Source organism: Ambystoma mexicanum, chromosome 2q (genome assembly GCF_040938575.1).
Source record: "Ambystoma mexicanum isolate Mex_15411 chromosome 2q, UKY_AmexF1_1, whole genome shotgun sequence".
NCBI classification, from domain to species: Eukaryota; Metazoa; Chordata; class Amphibia; order Caudata; family Ambystomatidae; genus Ambystoma; species Ambystoma mexicanum.
The window spans coordinates 1,250,477,540-1,250,498,238 of NC_090924.1; positions in this window are offsets into that span (position 1 = coordinate 1,250,477,540).

Here is a 20,699-nt window from a genome sequence, read left to right on the forward strand (position 1 = left end):
AACTGAGACCTTGTCCTATCCCTGACCTATGTGTAAATGTACAACTGTATCAGCAAAACTGATCAAAATGCATAAATTATAGGATTGGCCTGGCAAGGAACCCTAGGCCTGGTCCTAAGAATGGTTAACCCGCGAGGGGGTTGGCCAGGGCTGGATAAAGAGTATAAAAAGCCCAAGTATTCCAATGTACGGTCTCTCTACTAATGCATCGAACCTTCGTTGAAGTGCGTTACGTTACTCTGAGAGCCGAATAGCTATCCGTTTGTCAATTGACTTTTTGGTAACTGTTGTAGCTTTTAAATAAAGCACTTTGTATGTCCTTTGTAACCTGTGTTGGTGTGTTTCCTTTGGGCTTCCCAGCCTCATATCAATTTCTTTGTTTTCACAGTTGGCGCCCGAATAGGGACCCTCAAGATTGATGCCGGATCATTGAAGGTTGACGCAGACTATCGAACCGGGATCGGACGGTGTGATTCTGCGGGCCTGACCGAACGAGACGCGATACCTCGGCAGCGCTGCACGAACCGATCCTTGGACGATAGTCGTGTGGTCTGACACGGCATCTTGACGAGGGTCCATTTTTGAGGCGGGCAGATTTGTCGAAACCACCAAACACAAGGTAAAATTTGTTAGGTAAGTTCTTTGATAAACCGTACGGTCCTCCTTAGGTTTGGTCAGGTGCAGTCGTGACCCGGCTCTTAATTTAACCCTGACAATTTGAATTTGGCGTATTGTATCTGCAGACACAATTATTGACCAGGTAAAACCAATTTTTTGTGAAATGCCTGGGAAATTGTCTAGCTGCTTTAGGGCTCTGTTCCGCAGCGATCGACAATCTTTGGAATGTAGCCGCCCGGCACCACAGGAGGGGTCGCCGGCATGTACTATGTACTGTAAGTATGGCATTGGTAGTATATTATTTAATGATATTTGGCACAGACAGACCAGACATGCCTCCGAATTTCAGTGGCCAATCAACGGTAGTTTTGAGATCCCCCGTATTGAATACCTAGAATCAATCTTGCTAAAAAAGAAGGCTAGACCTGCAGCCTTTGATGTTTTACAGAATTGGAAAAAAGAAGTGTTACAGCAGCTTAAAAGTAGGGACAAACATGCTCGCCGTCATAAAACAAACGCCGAAAAAGCGTTGTTATATGATAAAGAAAAACATTCAGAATCAGTTAAAAATATGGATAGGGCTTTTTCACTTGGAACCCAGAAAATGTACCCCTCTAGAGATTTCCATGTTTCCGAAGAATTTATTGAGAAATTGTTAAACGAACGCAGGCCTGATGCCTCAGCGCCACCTCCGTATGTTCCTATTTTGGGCACTCTGCCCATTCCTGCTGTTGTTCCTGCCGTTATTCCTGTTCCCCCTGTACAACCTATTGTTCCTAGTCCCATAGTTGTTGTTCCTCCACCTATCGCACCGCCCCTTCCTTCTGCACCGATAGTTGCACCTTTATTAAATTTACCTACACCTCCGCTCCCGAGTGGCCCCGTATTGACTGAAGTTGATCCAGGTGCAGGATCAAAGATCGTCACTCGTAATACTGTTTCTGCAGATAAGAAACAGGAATTGTTTGCATGGGCTAAGCATTGTATGGAGAAAGGTGATCAAGTTAATGCTTTTTCCACATTATCTAATTTGAATAGTTTTCCCGAGAAAAATGTTTTTATCGAAGGTTTGGGGACTCATGTATGTGTGATGTGGGGTAGATTACAAAATTCGGATCTTCCACAAGGAGTGAGAGATCTGAATGCTTTGGCACTTTCGAGGGACACAGAGCAGAAAGTATATGGGCATGTTGAAAAATTGTTTGAGTTTAGGAAAGACTTTGAAAAGTCACGAGATGAGGACGACGAAGACGATAGAATATATGTACAGAAACGGTTCCTTCCGTGCCGTAGATCGGCACCTGAGGAAATACGAATTTGTACCAAAGATGCGATTCGATGGATCTCGGATTCATGGATTCCGCCAGATGAAGTATATGACACGTATAGTCAGTATACAGTAGAAATGCAAAGAAAGGTAATTCAGGTAATGGTACAGTACCTGCAAGAAGAATGTGTAAGAAAGAAGGTTAGTTGCCCCATAGAATTATTGGGGATCTGTAAAAGGGCTTTTTCGCCCGACACTTCTTCAGCTGCCTTAGCGCTCAACCTGGCTCTGTTGCTTAGTAAGCGGCCGGAGGTACCTATATCTCAGTTGCCTATGAGAGAGGTTCCTCCGACCTTTGTCCCAAAAGTTGAGATCCCCGCCAACGCTGGGACTGGTGCCCCCGCTGTGGATATTCCTGCACATTATGTATCACAATTCGTTCACGTCCCGTTTTCACGACAGGAAGTGAACACTTTTAGACAATCAGTTCCCGATATCAGGAAAAACCCGACAGGGTTTTACAAAGAAATAGAGTCCGTCTTGCAGTCCTCTGTGTTCACCTTGAGTGATATTGACTTGCTATTTCCTGTACCCGTAGATGTATGGAAACAGGTTCGGACAGTAGACGATGTGCCAGGGTTGGGAGATACGTGGGCTAATATGATTAGGATTGATGGGGAAAGACCAGCTGGGGAGAAACCACCACAGGTAATACTTACTTTGCCTGATAGAATTGTCGCAAAATTAAAAACTATAATTCCAGAGAAAAGAATTATTTGGGACAAGCTTACGGCCTGTGTTCAAGGGAAAACTGAAGGCGCCACCGAATTTTTTAACAGATTCGAGCAGGTATTTTCTGACTTCAGTGGACAGGATTTAGGTACAGAGTCTGGGAAAAGGTTGTTCGTGGACAAATTTGTACGTGGATTGTTGCCTGACATCCAGTCACAGATTATGTCCTCTGAGAGCGCTTGGCAGGCAAAATCTCAATCTGAGGTTTTGCACATGGCTCAGTATTATGAGAACCGTGTTAATAATGAGAAGGAAAAAATTGAAAAGAGGAAAGGAGATTTGAAAACCAAAGTATTATTACAGCAAATTGTTAGAAACCCCAGAGGAGGCACGACACAGACCAGAGGTCAGTATGTCCCAAAAGGAAATGCTCCTTTGGGTCCTGTGAATATTAATCAATGTGCTTATTGCTGCCAGGAAGGTCATTGGCGAGCACAGTGGCCTGTCCTTTGCCAATGTCAAACAGTGCGTTTGGGAGTATGGGTAGACGACCTAGGGGCCGCCCTGGAGCAGGGGGCCCTGATAGAGGTCAGTTTTTACAAGATCCTCAGCAACCTTTTTCACTGGAAAATCAGACCTCGAGTGTGGACTCGAGGAACATATTTGATCACCCTTCTGCTGCCTACCTTTCTGAAGAGCTTCCTTCTGACGAGGCTCTATTTCATTAGGATTGCCCGAAGAAGGGTTTGGAACCTTCACCTATTCCCGTCAATCAGAAAGGTCCCTACATTGAATTATTAGTAGGGAATAGGAAACACCAGTTTTTGATAGACACTGGAGCGCAGAAGTGCTCCATTGATCATTCTCGGGTTCCAAACATTCCACTGTCAGGGCAAACAAATATTTCCGTAGGGTTTTCTGGTATACCAACTGTCTGTCCGGTTTCTGCACCGGTGTCTGTTTCTTTGGGTCCCTTTACGGACCATTGCCCTTTTCTTCTCACTTCAAACTGTGGAGAGAATTTGCTGGGGTTGAATTTGTTAAAGAAATTGAATGCAGTAATTCATTGTTCTTCTGATGAAGTACGGCTGACGGTTTCACCACAGCAACTTCCTAATTTTTAGTTCCTGATTCGACCTTTACCTCCTGAGTTTAGCATTGTCCCGGAATGTTTATGGGCGGTAGACGACAATGATGTCGGGGTATTACAGATTGAGCCTGTTAAAATAGTTTTGAAACATGGAGCGAAACTACCACGCATTCCGCAGTATAAAATATCAGTTGAGGGCGAGCGTGCTTTGAAATGCATTGTCTCCGATTTTGTGCATCGTGGGGTGATCGAGGAGATTACAGGTAGTTTGTGTAACAGTCCGATCTTACCTGTATATAAGAAAGGCGACAATGCAATTCCATACCGGTTCATAATTGATCTTCCTGCTATTAACAGAGTCGTCGCCCCACAATTTCCAATTGTGCCTGATGTGACGACGATATTGACAATGATCCCTGCCATGGCTACGCACTTCAGCGTTGTGGATTTAAAAAACGCTTTCTTTAGCATTCCTATACATAAGGAAAGTAGATATCTGTTTGCGTTCACCTTGGGGGGACGCTCATTTACATTTACCAGGGCACCTCAAGGGTATACTGAAAGTCCTAGCATTTATAGTAGAGCTTTGAAAGAGCAGCTCGACACCCTTGAATTGCCACCTACTTGTACGCTGCTTCATTATGTTGATGATTTGCTTTTGGCTGCAGACTCTGAGAGTGCTTGTAAAGAAGGCACTGTACTGTTGCTTGTTCATTTAGCAAAAAATGGTCATAAAGCTTCGCTTAAAAAATTTCAATATTGTTGTCAGGAGGTCGCGTATTTAGGCTACCTCCTGTCAAAGGAGGGGAGAAGATTGACACCTGAAAGAATAAAACACATTTCTGGCATGTCTGTTCCAAATACACAGAAGGAAGTCAGAGCCTTAATAGGTATGGCTTCTTACTGTAGGTTGTGGATCCCGAACTTTTTGCTAGTGATAAAACCGATGTTGGCTTTGAGGAAGAAGGGCATTTCTCTGCCACTGCCACGGAAATCGGAACATCAACGATCATTTGAGCTTCTCAAAACCGCGTTATGCTCTGCACCGGTTCTGGGTACTCCAAATTATGACAAAGCCTTTGTGTTGTTTGTGCATGAATGAGATGGATGTGCTTTGGCTGTGTTAACACAGGAACACAGAGGGAAGAATAGGCCGTGCGGCCACTACTCCTCCACCCTTGATCCTGTCGCATGCGCTTTGCCAAGATGTTTGCGAGCTGTCGCTGCTGCGTCTGTAAAACAGAGTGAGGGAATGGTTCTAGGCCATGATTTGATTTTGATGGTACCTCACTCTGTAGATATCCTATTGAATAAAACCCCAACGCAACACCTTACCTCTGCGCGGTTAACAAGGTATGAATTAATTCTGTTTGCCCCTCACATCCAAATTAAGAGGTGTTGTGTTCTTAATCCGGCTGAACTCTTACCTTTCCCGCAAAACACTGTTTGCGGTGACGAAGAATTATATGACTGCCTGTATACCACTGAACAAGAAACGAAGGGCAGGATAGATCTCATAGATACTCCTTTGGATAATGCAGAAGGGGAGCTGTTTTGTGATGGCTCCTGCTTCAAACTTTCAGATGGTACATCTACAGCTGCTTATGCAGTTACTACATTGAGTAAAGTTGTTGAAACTAAGAGAATTTTGCATAACTCTGCGCAGGCCGCAGAGATTATAGCGTTGACCCGAGCTTGTGAACTCTCCCAAGGGCGTATAGTAAATATATATACTGATAGCCAGTATGCCTTTGGGGTGGCTCACAACCTTGGAAGGCTCTGGTCGGAAAGAGGGTTCCTGACCTCACATGGGACCAAGATCCAGCATGGCCCCTTGATAGTGCAATTACTCTCGGCACTCTCACTCCCTAAACAGTTAGCGATCATGAAATGTGCAGCCCATCGTAAGGTCATAGATGATGTGGGCAAAGGGAACACTTTTGCGGACTTGATAGCCAGACAAACGGCCACAGACCTTAGCACGGACATATATGCCTTGAGGGAAACGAGAGATGCTTATATAATGGATGAAGGTATTGGGTCAGTGCAAGATATTCAAACTGATGCCACAGTAGAAGAATCTACAAGGTGGGCTGAAGGAATGGGGAAACTGGATGATGAAGGGTGTTGGGTGGATACATCCGAAGGAAAATGGTTGCTCCCTGATTCATATGTATTGGCAATGGTTACGATGGCACACGGTCCTACACATGTGTGTGCCCAGCAGATCACAAAAATGTTAGAACAAGTTTGGGTGAATAACAAGATTCTGGAGACTGCGAAGAGGCATGTCCAGAACTGTATGATGTGCTTACAGCACAATGTGGGTAAGGGGACAGTAACTCCAAGGGGAAGCTTTGGGCCCCCTTCTGTTCCCTTCGAGGTCATTAATTTTGATTTTATTGAGATGGAACGATGTAACAATCTGAAATAGGTTCTTGTAATTATTTGTGCCTTTAGTAAATGGGTCGAGGCTTTCCCCGTTAAAGATGCTACCGCCATGACCACTGCAAAGATTATGGTAAAAGAATTATTTCCTCGATTTGGGCTCCCGAGGGTAATTTGGTCGGATAATGGTCCCCATTTTATTGCAGCAGTAATTTTGCAGATATGCACAGCCTTACGTATTGAAAAATGATTTCACTCAGCTAGACATCCTCAAAGTGCTGGGTTGGTGGGAAGACACAATGGTATCTTAAAGAATAAGCTTGCGAAAAAAAATGCAGATACCAAACTGAAATGGCCAGATGCCTTACCTATTGTATTATTAGCTATGCGTACCACACCTCAGATTAAGACTGGGCTTTCTCGTTTGAGGTAGTGATGGGGAGACCTGCTAACATTTGGGGTCTCCCAAAACCTAAAGCCCTGAGAGAGGTGGAAAATGTGTTGCTTGTAGACTACTGTAACCAGTTAACTAAAAACCTGTATTTCATTTATCACCAGGTGCACTCAGCTTTACCTTTACGGTTCACGGGCCCAGGACACGATATACAGCCTGGAAGTTGGGTCCTGTTGAAGGCCTACGAGAGGTCTTCCTGTCTCGCGCCTCGCTGGCGGGGACCTTACCAGGTGTTGCTGGTCACCAGGACAGCAGTGCGGGTGGCTGGAAAGAAGCACTGGATCCACGTGACGCATGTCAAGAAACTTCCTCACCCGACGCCACACGTTACAGAAGAAGCAGAAGCCCTTGCTGATGCTACAGTCTCTGATCTTGGAGTAGCAAACAGCGCTGTGAGTGCGTCAGAGAATTTCTCTGAGCCCGAGGAGCTTGGGGAACAGTCCATTTCGTCTCCGCACTCTCTTGAAAAATCACTTCCGGAAAATACTGATTCAAACTCCGCGACTTCCGTCGCCTCCGATACGTCGCTTCCCTCAGGAAGTGACAACACCTTATTTCCGGATCAGACAATCTTGGGTACCACCAGGTACAACCTACAACGAAGGAAATAGAACTACGGGCCAGGTTTTTCTGTGCATTTGGAAAAAGGAAGTGATTGGAAGTTTTCTTTTGTATAAGAAAGTTCTGTTGAACAAAAGGGATTCTGCTGGCTAGGGTTGGGAAGGACTAAGAAATCGCGCGACCGTAGCGTCGCCAGCAACGAACATTGGGGTCGTCGATTGAGGAACTACAATGCCTGCCACCTCCACTGCTGCCCCCCGCACTGGACTTGTGAACAAGGGGGTGACCAACTTGGACAATGAACAATGTGCCTGGCCCTGAAAACGTACTGCTGTGTTTTGATAATGATAATTGTTATTTTTGCAACTACTGCTGTAGGACTTTGGTATTTTGAGGAAATCTATCCTCTGAAACCTTTACTACCGACCGAGATTGTACCAACTGTTTTGACTCCCTCTGTACACCTTCACACTCTGTCCCCTAGAGACTCCCAACATAGACAAAAATATCATAATAACACTCTAATGATAGTAATGAATGCAACTCATGCCATTTTTAATAAGAGTAATTGTTGGATTTGTACTCATTTACCGCAACATGGGAACAAGGGACTGGGATGGTATATACATCCTTTACCTTTAACGACTGCTTGCTATGCCTCTCTTAGAGCACTATTCTTTGGCCGATGGAATGATAGCATCTCAGGGAACTTTGTTGGAACTAATCTGAATGATTTCGAGAAACGTGAATTAACTCCCCTGGGATGCTCGCTTTTGCAAATAGAAGTAAACCTAATGTCGCTTCTATTAGGCCGTCTGATAAACTATCTCTTCCTTTTCAAACTCTAATTTCCTTTAAAATGGCTCCGATAGGCAATAAGGACGCCGTACCTCCTTCTTATTTTATAAATCATAGCCCTGATTCGGTCCCCTTTTGTGTACAAAGAAATGGCACTCGGCCAATGGGAGATTTTGAAGGTTGTAAGAACATTGTAAATTTGACTGGAGAAAACAGGCCTCTGTATGTAGGGGGGTCTGTTTATTTTGTTTGTGGTAGTTTAGCATTTCCCTGGTTACCCAAGGATTGGCAGGGAACCTGTTATTTAGGAATATTGTTACCTGGGTTATTTGTAGCTAGTACATTGGAGGTTTCTAAGGCTGGCCCGCGGTGGGACAAGAATGGAGATACACCTGGGCAAGTATTGAGAGATATAGCGAAATCAGTTGTGCCCTTTTGGGGACAAATAACAAACTCTGAGAACATTAGGGGATTAGCAAGGGTACTGGAGAGAACGATCAACCGGACCACGGACATACTCTTCAATATGACCTTAGAGCAAAAAGCAATAAGATTGGTAGCACTCCAAAATCGGATGGCATTAGATGTCATTTTGGCAGAACGAGGTGGAGTATGCAAATTAGTGGGGTCCGCTTGCTGTGTTTTCGTACCAGATTCCTCGCCGACAATTTCTAAAGCAATACAGAACTTGCATACTCTTAGTTCTGAAGTACATATCCCTGTAGGAGATTGGAATCTTAGCACCTGGTTCTGGGATTCTTTACGATCTTGGGGTTGGAAGGTGCTTTCTGTTATTCTGGTTATTCTGGGGATCCTGCTATTCCTTTGTTGCTGTTTTCAATGTCTTCCGAGTGTATGTGGAATGCTAGGGGGATGTTGTGCCCAAGCAGTGAGCACAATAGGGCATAAAATATATGCCCCAGATACAGCATCTAAAGAATTCGTGTTACAAGAGGTTCTGATGAACGACCTAATGGCTATAGATATTACAGACAATGATTCGGGATGTATGGATGACAACACATGGGGTTATTTGCAAAAGTATTAGAAATGATGTTAGCACTTGGCATAGGCCAAAAGGAGGGTCTGTTGGAATTGAAAAAGATATTATGCCTCCTATTGCAGCATTTGAATGTGTGTTGGCCTACGCCAAGTTGTCTAAAATATCATGTAAGAAGACTCCGCGGCAAGGTCTTGACCTTAACGAAAAACTGTGTAAGTCGCCATCTTGGATTTAGCCGCCATTTTAGGTTCTCTTGTAATGTGGAAGTCACCCTGAACATCAAAATGGAGGCCGAATGACATTCTGAGTGACATTCTGGCCGTTGTGACCTCCGCACACATGAATAAGTAATATGCCTGCAGGCCACTTGTCGGGGTCGCGAACTGAGACCTTGTCCTATCCCTGACCTATGTGTAAATGTACAACTGTATCAGCGAAACTGATCAAAATGCATAAATTATAGGATTGACCTGGCAAGGAACCCTAGGCCTGTTCCTAAGAATGGTTAACCCGCGAGGGGGTTGGCCAGGGCTGGATAAAGAGTATAAAAAGCCCAAGTATTCCAATGTACGGTCTCTCTACTAATGCATCGAACCTTCGTTGAAGTTTGTTACGTTACTGTGAGAGCCGAATAGCTATCCGTTTGTCAATTGACTTTTTGGTAACTGTTGTAGCTTTTAAATAAAGCACTTTGTATGTCCTTTGTAACCTGTGTTGGTGTGTTTCCTTTGGGCTTCCCAGCCTCATATCAACTTCTTTGTTTTCACAACACCACCTGTAACACTATCTTTCTTTCTTCTGATAACATAACTGATGTAATATCCTTGTCATCAATATGTGTTCTTAAGCAACCAACATTGGGTTCATCAAGTATTTCATCTTCAAGTCTATGAGGTAAGAATGAATTACAAATTGTCTACTAGAACGAGAACGTGGAAGGTGGGGGTAATGCAATGGATAACAAATTGTGTTCTGAAATGAGGAAAAGGGAGGCGTGGGTACTGCAATGGATTACTATTGGTGTACTGGGACGAGGAGCAAGGAGGTGGAGAAATGCAACTGATTACTAATGGAGTATTGGGACGAAGAACAGGGAGGTTGGGACAAAAGAGATGTTGGACAAGGAAAAAAGAAGTGAGGTTATGGGGTACTGGGGCAAAGAAAAGTGAGGTGGTGGTAATACAATCGATTGTTACTTGAATAATGGGATGAGGAAGTGTGAGGCTGGGTTAATTCAAAGGAATACTATTGAGTGCTGGTTCAAGAAAAAGTAAGGTGTGGCTAATGAACAAATTAAGAGAGAGGCAGTGAAATGGGTTACTGGGGTGAGCAAGAGATAGGTGGAAGTGATGTAACAGATTATTCATGGGATACTGGGACGAGGAAGAGTGAAGTAGGGGGTAATGAAACACATTACATTTGTGGTATTGGGAAGATGACTAGAGTGTCAGTTAAATGGGTTACAGCGATGAGGAAGAGGGATGTAGGGGTAATGCAGCATATTACATTTGGGTTATTGGGATGAGGTAGAATGAGCAAGGGTAATGCCATTAACTATTTATGGGCTACTTGGAACTGGAAGAATGAGGCAATGGTAATGGAGTTGTAAGATGAGGACGGATACGTGAGAAAATGGGGTACTGGGATGAGGAAGAGGCTTATGGTGGTAATGCTATGGATTTCTAATGATGTACGTGGACAATGAATAACTAATGGGTTACTGGATGAGGAGGATGTTGTCATAGAAAATGGAGTTCTAGTAACAGTTCTCTGATTGGGTACTGATAAATGAAAAGAGAGAAGGGGATTCGAAAATGGAGGGTTGAAATGGCACTGAATCCGAGAAAAATATGACTTCCATTTTTGAAGAGTTCAGCAAGTATGAGTGAAGAACCATTGGTGATGAATTGCAATGAGGCAATCAGTAATCCAGTACACTACAGCTGAGGTGAGGGAGAGATAGGAGGAAAATATTTGAGTCTCAACCACAAAAAGAAGAAAGTGAAAGCCAAGGAAGAGACACATCTTCTAAGGGGAGAGGCATAGAAGGTGAAGTGCACAGGTGCAACAACTTATGCTTGGGGGACACTGACAGTGGTTGAAATGTACAAAAAGAAGTCATTGAACTATGTTCCCTGCAGGCCTTCCCCGCTCCCCACAAACACCATCACCACACCCCCTCCCACACACAATACAAAGCCCCAAACACATGTGCCTGCTGTTTAAGAGAACATTCAGTGCAAGTTTCAACTTCTTCCCACACTTTTATTTTTTACAGAAAGGTTTATTTTTAAAATACAAGTATAAGAACAGAAAAACATAATTTCAAAAAGTAGAGGAGCACTGCTCCCAATCACTCCCGCCGGCTTCGACAACTGGACACCAACAGGGGCTGGGGGGGCTAGAGGATTGCTATTTACAGGAGATTTTAAGGGATTAATTACACGGCCACTACCGTGGCAAGTTATGGTTAAGTTGCTAAACCCATAGGAAGAGCACTTTTTGGGCAGCTTATACCTTCACTCCCACTGGACGAATCCACACCAAACTTTGCAAAAAAAAAGTATATTTCCCACTCTTGCAAAGTTTGGTGAGCTTTGGTGCAAGGGGGGGGGGAATGTTATAGGGGGATCCCAAAATGTATTTATTTCCAATAGACTGAGGGAAAAAATCTTTGCTCACGCCTAGAGCCCAAACCGCTGGATGGATTTTCACCAAATGTGTGGCAGGAGTAGCAGTTTGGTCCCAAAAGCGGGCTTTTGTAAATATTTAAAAACGACCAAAAAGTAGGTCACAAAAAATGTGTGATATCTATGTCCGCTCTGCCGACGTAATTCCCTGTTCGCTCCGTGGACAGGACACCGATTGGCTAATCGGCTTGCGTCATGTTCACGGACATGCAACGTGTCCACTGATTGGCTGGGATGAAGCGTGAGGTGCGTCAGATTGTTTTGATATGCCCGCCATCTTGGATCCGTGTTTGGTGTCCGTGGACATCGCGGTAAAAACATATTAAAAACACAACATTGCACCTGTCAAACTTATCAAATAATATCTGGGGAGTGAGGGGTGATGAGGATGGGATGGGATGGGATGTGGCTGCAAGAAGCAAAAAACTGATGTTTTTTGTCACGAAAGTCTGAACAGTTAGGATGTTTGTGAACAGTCGTGTGCAGGAACGGAAGAAGTGGTTGATTCCATCTTCGCCTCCGCACAAAGCACTTGAGAAGGTTGTTTTTGATAAAACTCTCAAGAGATCTGATGGGACTCACAGAATTTTGTCACACAGTAGATTTGGAGGTGTTCCACAATATGTGCCTAAAGTACAGGCCAAAGAGATTGCATTTCGGCATTCAAGGGATGGAGATGTAGAATCATGGAATTGTGTGCAATTTTGTTCCGAGTACAAATACATTGTCAGAAAACATTGCCAGCGTGCCCTGTCCACCTAAAACAGAGTTTGTGGAACAGATCAAATCCAGGTACAAATGATTACCATCTGTTTTTTTGATCAACAATGTTTTAAGAAGTGTCCAAATAAAGCATCCAATTTATAAGTTAAAATGTATCCTCTTTGTTAATTTTTTTTCAACTATTCCACTTTTTACAATTTTCTTATAATCCCACAAAAGGGATGAAACCTAGGCTTTATAAGTGAAGGAGTCTGTCACCTAAGCATAGATGGGGCTATTGCTAGTGTACCCTCTACTTCAATGTTGGAGTAGGGCGCATTCTGTCATTGCAAAGTTTCCCTACCCCTTAGCAGCGTCTCGATCATTGAGCAAGGGCAGCCCCCACATTTTTCCTACTGTGCACATGCACAGGGCCGGTCTTAGACCAGATTGCACCCAGGCAGGAAGCATCATTGGCACCCCCCCAAAATGAGGTGCTAACTTCAGAGACGATGGGGAGGGGCAAACTTACTTGTGTGGGAGCATCTACTTCTTTACTTCTTTACACATTCTAATGAGATTATTCTAGGGCAGCTTCAATGTTACAATCAGTTATATCTCTCTTTCACTTATAAAACAACTCAGAAACCACACACTTAAGCTCTGCTGTGAAAATGAACGGCCTCCTGCCCCTACACTTACAATCACTCCCCTGACATGCAAGAATGAACACCCATCTGATTTCAATTGCCTAAAAATGTATTCATACGATTGCAGGTGCTAACAATAAAATGTTTTACATTGCCAAATGCCAGTCATTTGTTAAATGTGTTGCTGCCACCACCATTTATTTTCTGTGCCTTGTCCTTCTACGGCTCTGTTCGTCTTACCAAACATGATGAACGGAAGAGGTGTGATCGCTGCAGTCTGAAATGTCTTACTAAGATAAGGGGGAGGGGGTCATGGGATTTGATGTGTTTTGCTTAAGATTCCAGCTCTCAGATCTGTATCACTGAAGCTGATCATGGGTATTTGCCTGTGCTCTGCTTGATTCACTCAAGGTGAGGGGTTGGGTGCACATGGGTGGGTGGTCATTCTAACCCGTGGATGCGCCCACCATTTATCCACACCCTCTCATTTGTGTCCGATCTGGTGCTTCTTCAGTGCCTGTGTGTGCCTCGGCATGTGACTGGGTGCAACACAATGATGGGTGCAGCTTTGTGTCTGTGTGTGTCCTGTGCAGTCTCTTAGCAAAACCAAGCTGCATGGGGAAGCCTGGCATGGGGCACATTTAAGACAGATTGCAGAGTGCTAGGGAAGCGAGGACAACCCACAAAATATATAACCGCATGTGGGTGCTGTATCACTTCTCTGTACAGTGCTTTTAGCCTGCAACCTTCACACATTTTCAAGTTGATTGCATATTTCAGTGACAACACAGATGGTGAGGCAGAAACATAAATGGTGGACTTGTAAAATAGATTGTTGCTTCTGCAATCTGCAACCCCAACCTTACCTTGTGGTATTACAGAGTAATACATTTCAAATGCCCGTTCCTCTATATTGTTTATATTGTTTGCCCAATATTTATTAATATTAAATATAAGCAATATCAGGTTCCTTTACACTCTTAATTTAAACGCTTGATGTTTATAAATTGATGTGCTTGTGCTGCACCCAGAGCGCAGCAAAGAAAGGGCTACTCATGTCTGTGTTAAAATGTAATTAAAATAATAAGGGAGTCATACTGGTGCCCCCCAGAGCCTGGCACCTCAGACAGCCACCTGCACTGCCTGATACAAAGACCGGCCCTGCACGTGCATCACAATTACAGTTCTCATGGATGCGGTGAGGCATGTATTTTGATTCTGAGTGAAGGTCACCAGCTTTGAATTTTTTCTTGCGAGCTAAGGAAGCCCACACATCGGACACACAGTATAAGGTTCAATTGTTTTTTGACCTTGAGAGAAAGGGACCATTCCGAACCGAATTGAATGAAAGGAGGGTTGTAATAATGTAATATATGATAAGGTTATGCATTCCAAACCTGGACTAAGGAACATGTAAATAAAGTTTATGAAAAATCGTTGGTGATAACGTTTGTGTTATGGTCTGAGTTATGCCAAGAGAATGGAAATGGCGTTTATAATGTAAGTTTGATTTTTGATGATTTTATACCTGAACGAGCATCAACTTATAATTAGTTACATTCTTCTTGTTTGTTCTGTCTGGCATATTGGAATGAAAGGCAAGTATAACCTTTGTGTGTAATGTTCTTTCTATTGTCCAGATGGGCAGGCCACCATTGAGATGCATGTAGACCACTACTTGGTTCTCCCAGGTTCAACGCTAATATTTGATTAAAATGCCATCTATGAGCACCTCGAATTGTAGTGTCAGCTTCCGTATCCTGTTTAGAGTTAATCATACAACATAGCAATGTCCTCGGAAGCAAATTGTGTACTACTTTCCATGTTGTTTTCTCTCTGTTGACATTGTTTCATGTCTGTGCTAATCGTTAGTTTAAACTTTATGCCGAATGAATAAGTCAATAGATAAATGGTAATAAAGATCGGCTGGTGAGACACATTTCTATTATGTTTTCGAAACAGGTACATCCTGTCATTCTACGATTGTCATAGATTCCAGGTGCCAACTGACAGGTTCTTTAAGCAGCAGCTGCAGATACTTGTGAACAACTGGATATATTTGTCTCTTTTTTGGGACGATCGCCAAGGACCCATAAGCCCTTATGCTGTACTAGCGATTAGGAGCAAAATATCATCCTTTACAGTGGCCTAGCCCCAAGTTGATGCACAAGCCCTGGAATTCACTGTGTGACCCAAGCGCTTCTTTTACGCAAAACAAACACCTTATGTATGCAAAAAGAACAACACGTGACTCACGATAAACATTTTCGGATCGCGAGCGAAGAAACAAATTTCCAATTTGATTGAATATGGCAATAGCCGGATGTTCTCGGAGCGTTTATTGTGAAATAAAACTACTTTACAAATTGTACAGTCTTGTTGTTTCCTTTTAAAGTACGGTTTAATATTCTGAATTGTGACATGCTGTGTTGTGAGACGATGTGTGTTGATTTTCTGGTTCTGCGTCACGTCACGTAGGTGATGACTGGGCGCGTTTGGCTACGCTCAACAGGAACGTCACTGAGAAAGGCGAAGACTATCACTAGGTTTGCTGATGTGTGGCTCAGGGGTGGGGCATATGATTTAGTGCCGTCAGGGCAGTTCACCTTAGGCCGATGCAGCAACGGATAAGATTAGCACAAGATGGCCACGCCCTGCTGCAAGATTTCGCATGTGTACAAAAGAGGAAAACTAAGGTAAGATGCATTGGAAATGTTTGTGCGATCAATCAACATATGCATAAAAATACATGCCCGAACCCTCAGGACAATAATATTTTCTGAGCGTTGCACTTGTCAAACTTATCAAAAAAATCTGGGGCGGCGAGGGGTGATGAGGATGGGATGCGATATTTCTGACCTGATTCCGAATGAGTTTACAAAGTTTGGTGGGATTCTGTCATGAAGGGGTAAAATTAGAGGGGGGTCGCAAAATAATGTAATGTCTTATAAATGAGGTGCATTTGATGAATCTACACTTAATTTGGGAAACTGATAATAGATCTAGATATAAATGATTTTGCGAAGTTTGTTGGGATTCTGTCAAGAGGGAGCAAAATTAGAGGCGGGGTCCCAAAATATTGTAAAGGCTCATAAATGTGGTGCTATTTGACAAATCTGTACAAAGGTTTGCAAAAATATTATAGATCTAGATATAAATGTGTTTGTAAAGTCTGAATGGATTTTGTCAAGTGGGGGCTAGGTTATATGACGATTGTATGTGCATACATTTGACACTTTTGAAAAAATAAAACATGGGTGGATTTCTAGCAAACTTGCGTAAGGAGCATTGGCAAGGACCTACAAGCATGGTTTTAGAAATGTGCCAGTGTTTTATTGTTTGACAATTGTCATAATGTAGCTACAAAAAATAGCGGTATACCTTTAGTGACTGAGGGGTAGCCTGTGGCCATGGGCAGTGGCCAGATTGTCTGGGTCTTCGAATAAGGTCATGATCCAGACAATGTGGCTACTGGCAATGACAACAAGGGACAAAACATAGGATTAAAGTGGCCATGTGCACCTGGGACTGGCTTTGTGGTAAAGTTATATGAAATTAGGATAGATTTGAAAGGGACGAAAAATGTGCTTGTGGTAATATGGTCATAGGGTGCTCTTTTTGCCTTCTGCAGGCTGCCATGGAAAGCGAAGAGGGGCCCTGTATGAACCACTGCCTTCCCTTTCCATGGTGGCCATCTTGGAAAAGGATTTTCCTTCCAACACCGGGATGCCTGAAGAAAAATCCTCTTTTTTAGTACCCTGGGTTCCTGCTTTGGGAACCTAGGCTGTAAATGGCCTTCATCGCCCATCTCAGGGGCTGGACTGGGGGGATAATGGTCCAGAGACCTCGTTATCTACCCTTGCTTCGCTTGGGCTCATAACTTGGGCTGCTGGGCTGGTATCTACCATTCCAGTCCCTGGAACGGAGGATGAACGCCACAATATTCCCATTAGCATAAGACAAAATGCAAATGGAAATGTTGGAAAATCTTATTGAGTCTATGTACTTTACTGAGAAACATAAAGTAGATGGAGTCTATACGTTTTTGTTTAGTTCTATTTTTTAACTGTGAAAGGTGGTTACTAAAGGAACATTTATTTTGTTTTTGGATGCATTTTTTTTTGTCAGGAGAGCTTAGATCGAAAAGTGGGGAGATCAAATGAGGGAAGAGGCACCAAACACTAATATGGAGGGGCAGGTGGACAGGGGAAAATTTTGCGCGTGTTATTTCTGAGGAAGGGGGCAGTGTTTCTCATACTCCTTGATTACAGCAGTGGTGGTGTCTCTTGGGGAGGAGCAATGGCATTAGCTGATTCTATTTAAAGATAAATAGCAGTTTTGCCAAAAGTATGTACTGTGTACTAGATTGTTAATTGATGAGTAAGAATAGGTGTTGGAGCTGTGCAAGGGAAATTTTGAAGTTGAAAGTTCCTAGATCAGTAGAAAATGCAGTTCCGAACTGTCCGTGAAGCACAGAGCTTATCGTGAAGTGCGTACGGGTTCTCGAACACATCATCATGCCGCGCGCCAGCATATGGTCATGTGGCACGCTCTGGAAGGTCTGCCATGAAGTCAGATTTTCGTAGACATTATGGTTGTCCGCGAAGTACAGAGCTTATCTTGAAGTGCGTATGGGTTCTCGGACACGTCATCATGCCGCACGCCAACATATGGTCATGTGGCACTCTCTGGAAGGTCTGCCATGCACTGATAAAAACCTATGGAATTCAATGAAAAAACTTTGTTAAGGGGACCTTATGGTTAAGTTGCACTAATAAAAACCTATGGAATTCAATGAAAAAACTTTGTTAAAGGGACGTTATGGTCAAGTTGTGCTACTAAAAACCTATGAAATTCAGTAAAAAGACTTAGTTAAAGGGACGTTATGGTTCAAAGTAAAACTGAACAACCCTGAAATTTGCTAGTTATGGTAAGCTAAGCAACCATAACTCGCATCCACCACCGTGCATTGCTAGACTAACACCCAGGACATCAAAGATGACATCACAATTGTCATTGATGACATCACTTATGACATCACATGTCTGACTCGCTCTCTTTTCCTTTAGTTGTGAAAACAAAATCAAAATATCGAGGCTGAGTACCCCAAAAGCAAATACAGCGAACACGGGTTACAAAGGAACATACAAAGAACTTTATTTTATACTGAACAGTTTTCCAAGAAAAGTAACAGATAGCTATCGACCCTCAGTACGACACAACGAACTCCAGCGTGGTTCAGTGTGTTCAGTGAGAGACGCTATACATTAGAATTCATTGCTCTTTTATACCATTTGCGAACATGATGTCCAACCATACTTCGGGTTAATATTCCTCTAATACATTACTGATCTAGGGTTCATGCCGAGTTCGCATAGCCACATGCAACTAGTTTGCCTTTAATACATACGTCAACAAGCCTACACAGCAACTGTGTATTTTGGGACTTCTCATACAGGTCTTCTCAAACATTAATACAATGTAGTTAAACAAGTTTTCTTAGTTCAGTATTTGAATACATTGGGCCTCATTACACGGAAGGCGGTAAGGGTTAACGGTCAACGGTGACTGTTAACCCTTACCGCCTTACTACGAGGTCCCTTTGCGGGACCCGACCTTAACGGCTGGTGTAGACCAGCCGTTAAAGTTGTGACCAGCAAAGGGACCATGGTGCTAATTATGGTACCGCAAATTGCGGTACCGTAATTAGCGCCTTCCCCATTCCCATTATGCCCTATGGGGCAAAAATGGGAATGGGGAAGGGCCATGGCGGCATGGGGAATTACCGCCCTGCCAACCTTGGAATGGGGTGGTAATTCCCCATTCCTCCACGGAGGAATCGGTAAATTACTGGCATGAACCATGGTGCTAATAGCACCATGGTTTAGCACCTACCGTGCAATGAGGCCCATTGTTCTTAACATATGCTCGCAAATTAGTTTCATTGGCGCGAGTAATCCTTTACACACAGGTCAACGAAGGACAAGGTCTCAGTTCACGACCTCAACAAGTGGCCTGCAGGCAAGTTACATATTAATTACACACAGAGGTCAAGACGGCCATGTTGTATTTCGGAATGACATCGTCCACCATTTTAATTCACAGGGTGACTTTACAGAGCAAACCTAAAATGGCGGATTGACCTAAAATGGCGGCTTACATTGATTCTAAGGTCAGGACCTTGCAACGCGGATTTCTTTGCAAGTGATATATCTTGGCCAGTAATAATTAGGAACACAAAATTCAAAAAGTACTATATTTGTGACTTATACTTCAAATATGTTCTTACAATAATTCACTTAGGGTCCACTCACAGCATATGAAACATATACATAAGGAAAATACACACTTGAAAGACAGCAATGCTTTCTGTGATTGAAGACAATCAGTAAGGTTATCAACACTTTCTTATTGTTCTGCTGTTTATTTTATTACTATACTTTCTCTGGATATGCTCATATTTGTATTCGCATTACTTTCTTTAGGGTGCAGTCACATCATGTGATAGTTATACATAGGGAAGTAGTAGGTTTGAAGCAGAGCAATCATTTCTGTGCATAAAGATAATCAGTTAGGTTATGAACACTTTCTGGTTCTACTGCTGCTTTTTTGCGTACTTCACTTTCCCTTTATATACTCATATTTGTATGTGTTGTTTGTCTTTGTGTTTTGTATGTAATAATGAAATTATGTAGTAAGTGGGTTTTATTAGCTAATTATTAAATGTTGCACAGTACGCAAAACTCTAATAAGAAAGCATTTATCATTTCACTATTCAACATGGGAAGATTATGATTATTGCACCTCCATCATGTATGCTGCACACAATGCTTATGTTTATACATGAGTAGCTTACTATACTGTAAAGCACTTCATAAGAGAATGCTATTTATATCAATGCATTGCTTAATGCACTACATAGCTCATGATATTTATTACAATGATCCTTGACACTTTTTTTCAACATTATAATAAGAATCCCTTGTACAGACTTTTCATGAAAAGTAAATGCACATGTGATGTCATCAGTGATGTCATCAATGACATTTGTGATGTCATCTTTGATGTCCTGGGTGTTAGTCTTAGCAATGCACGGTGGTGGGACCAGTTGTGGTTGCTTGGCTTACCATAACTAGCGAATTTGAGGGGTTTTCCGGTTTTACTTTAAACCATAACGTCCCTTTAACAACGTTTTTTTACTGAATTTCATTGGCACCCAAGACTCTAGGCCCTGGCCACAACCACTGCAGCATATCACACCCATGGTGGCTTATAACTCATAGAATCAAACATTTTAACTGCGGCATATACTCAATTCTAATATCCCTTGACACTGCGCGTGTCCTTAGGACAGTTTCAACTTGCCTGCGCACAGCACAGACGGGAATACTATCCTTAGGGCACCCCTCATTTTACAAATTACAAACATCCCGGACAGCGTGGGCATGGCAAATACATCAGAAGCACCTGACACCTAAACAAATACAGTATTTCACCCATCTCTTACTCCCCAAACCTCCCCAAGCACTCTTGCACACCAAAACACTCCCCAAAACTGACCCGGCCATGCACCCAAGACCGAAGTTATAAGCACTGAAGTTATAAGCCAGCATGGGTGTGATATGCTGTGGTGGTTGTGGTTGTGATATGCTGCGGTAGTTGTGGCAGGGCCTAGAGTTTTGGGTGTATGGGCAAAGGCCATGCACTCAAGACTGAAGTTATAAGTATTGAAGTTATAAGCCACCA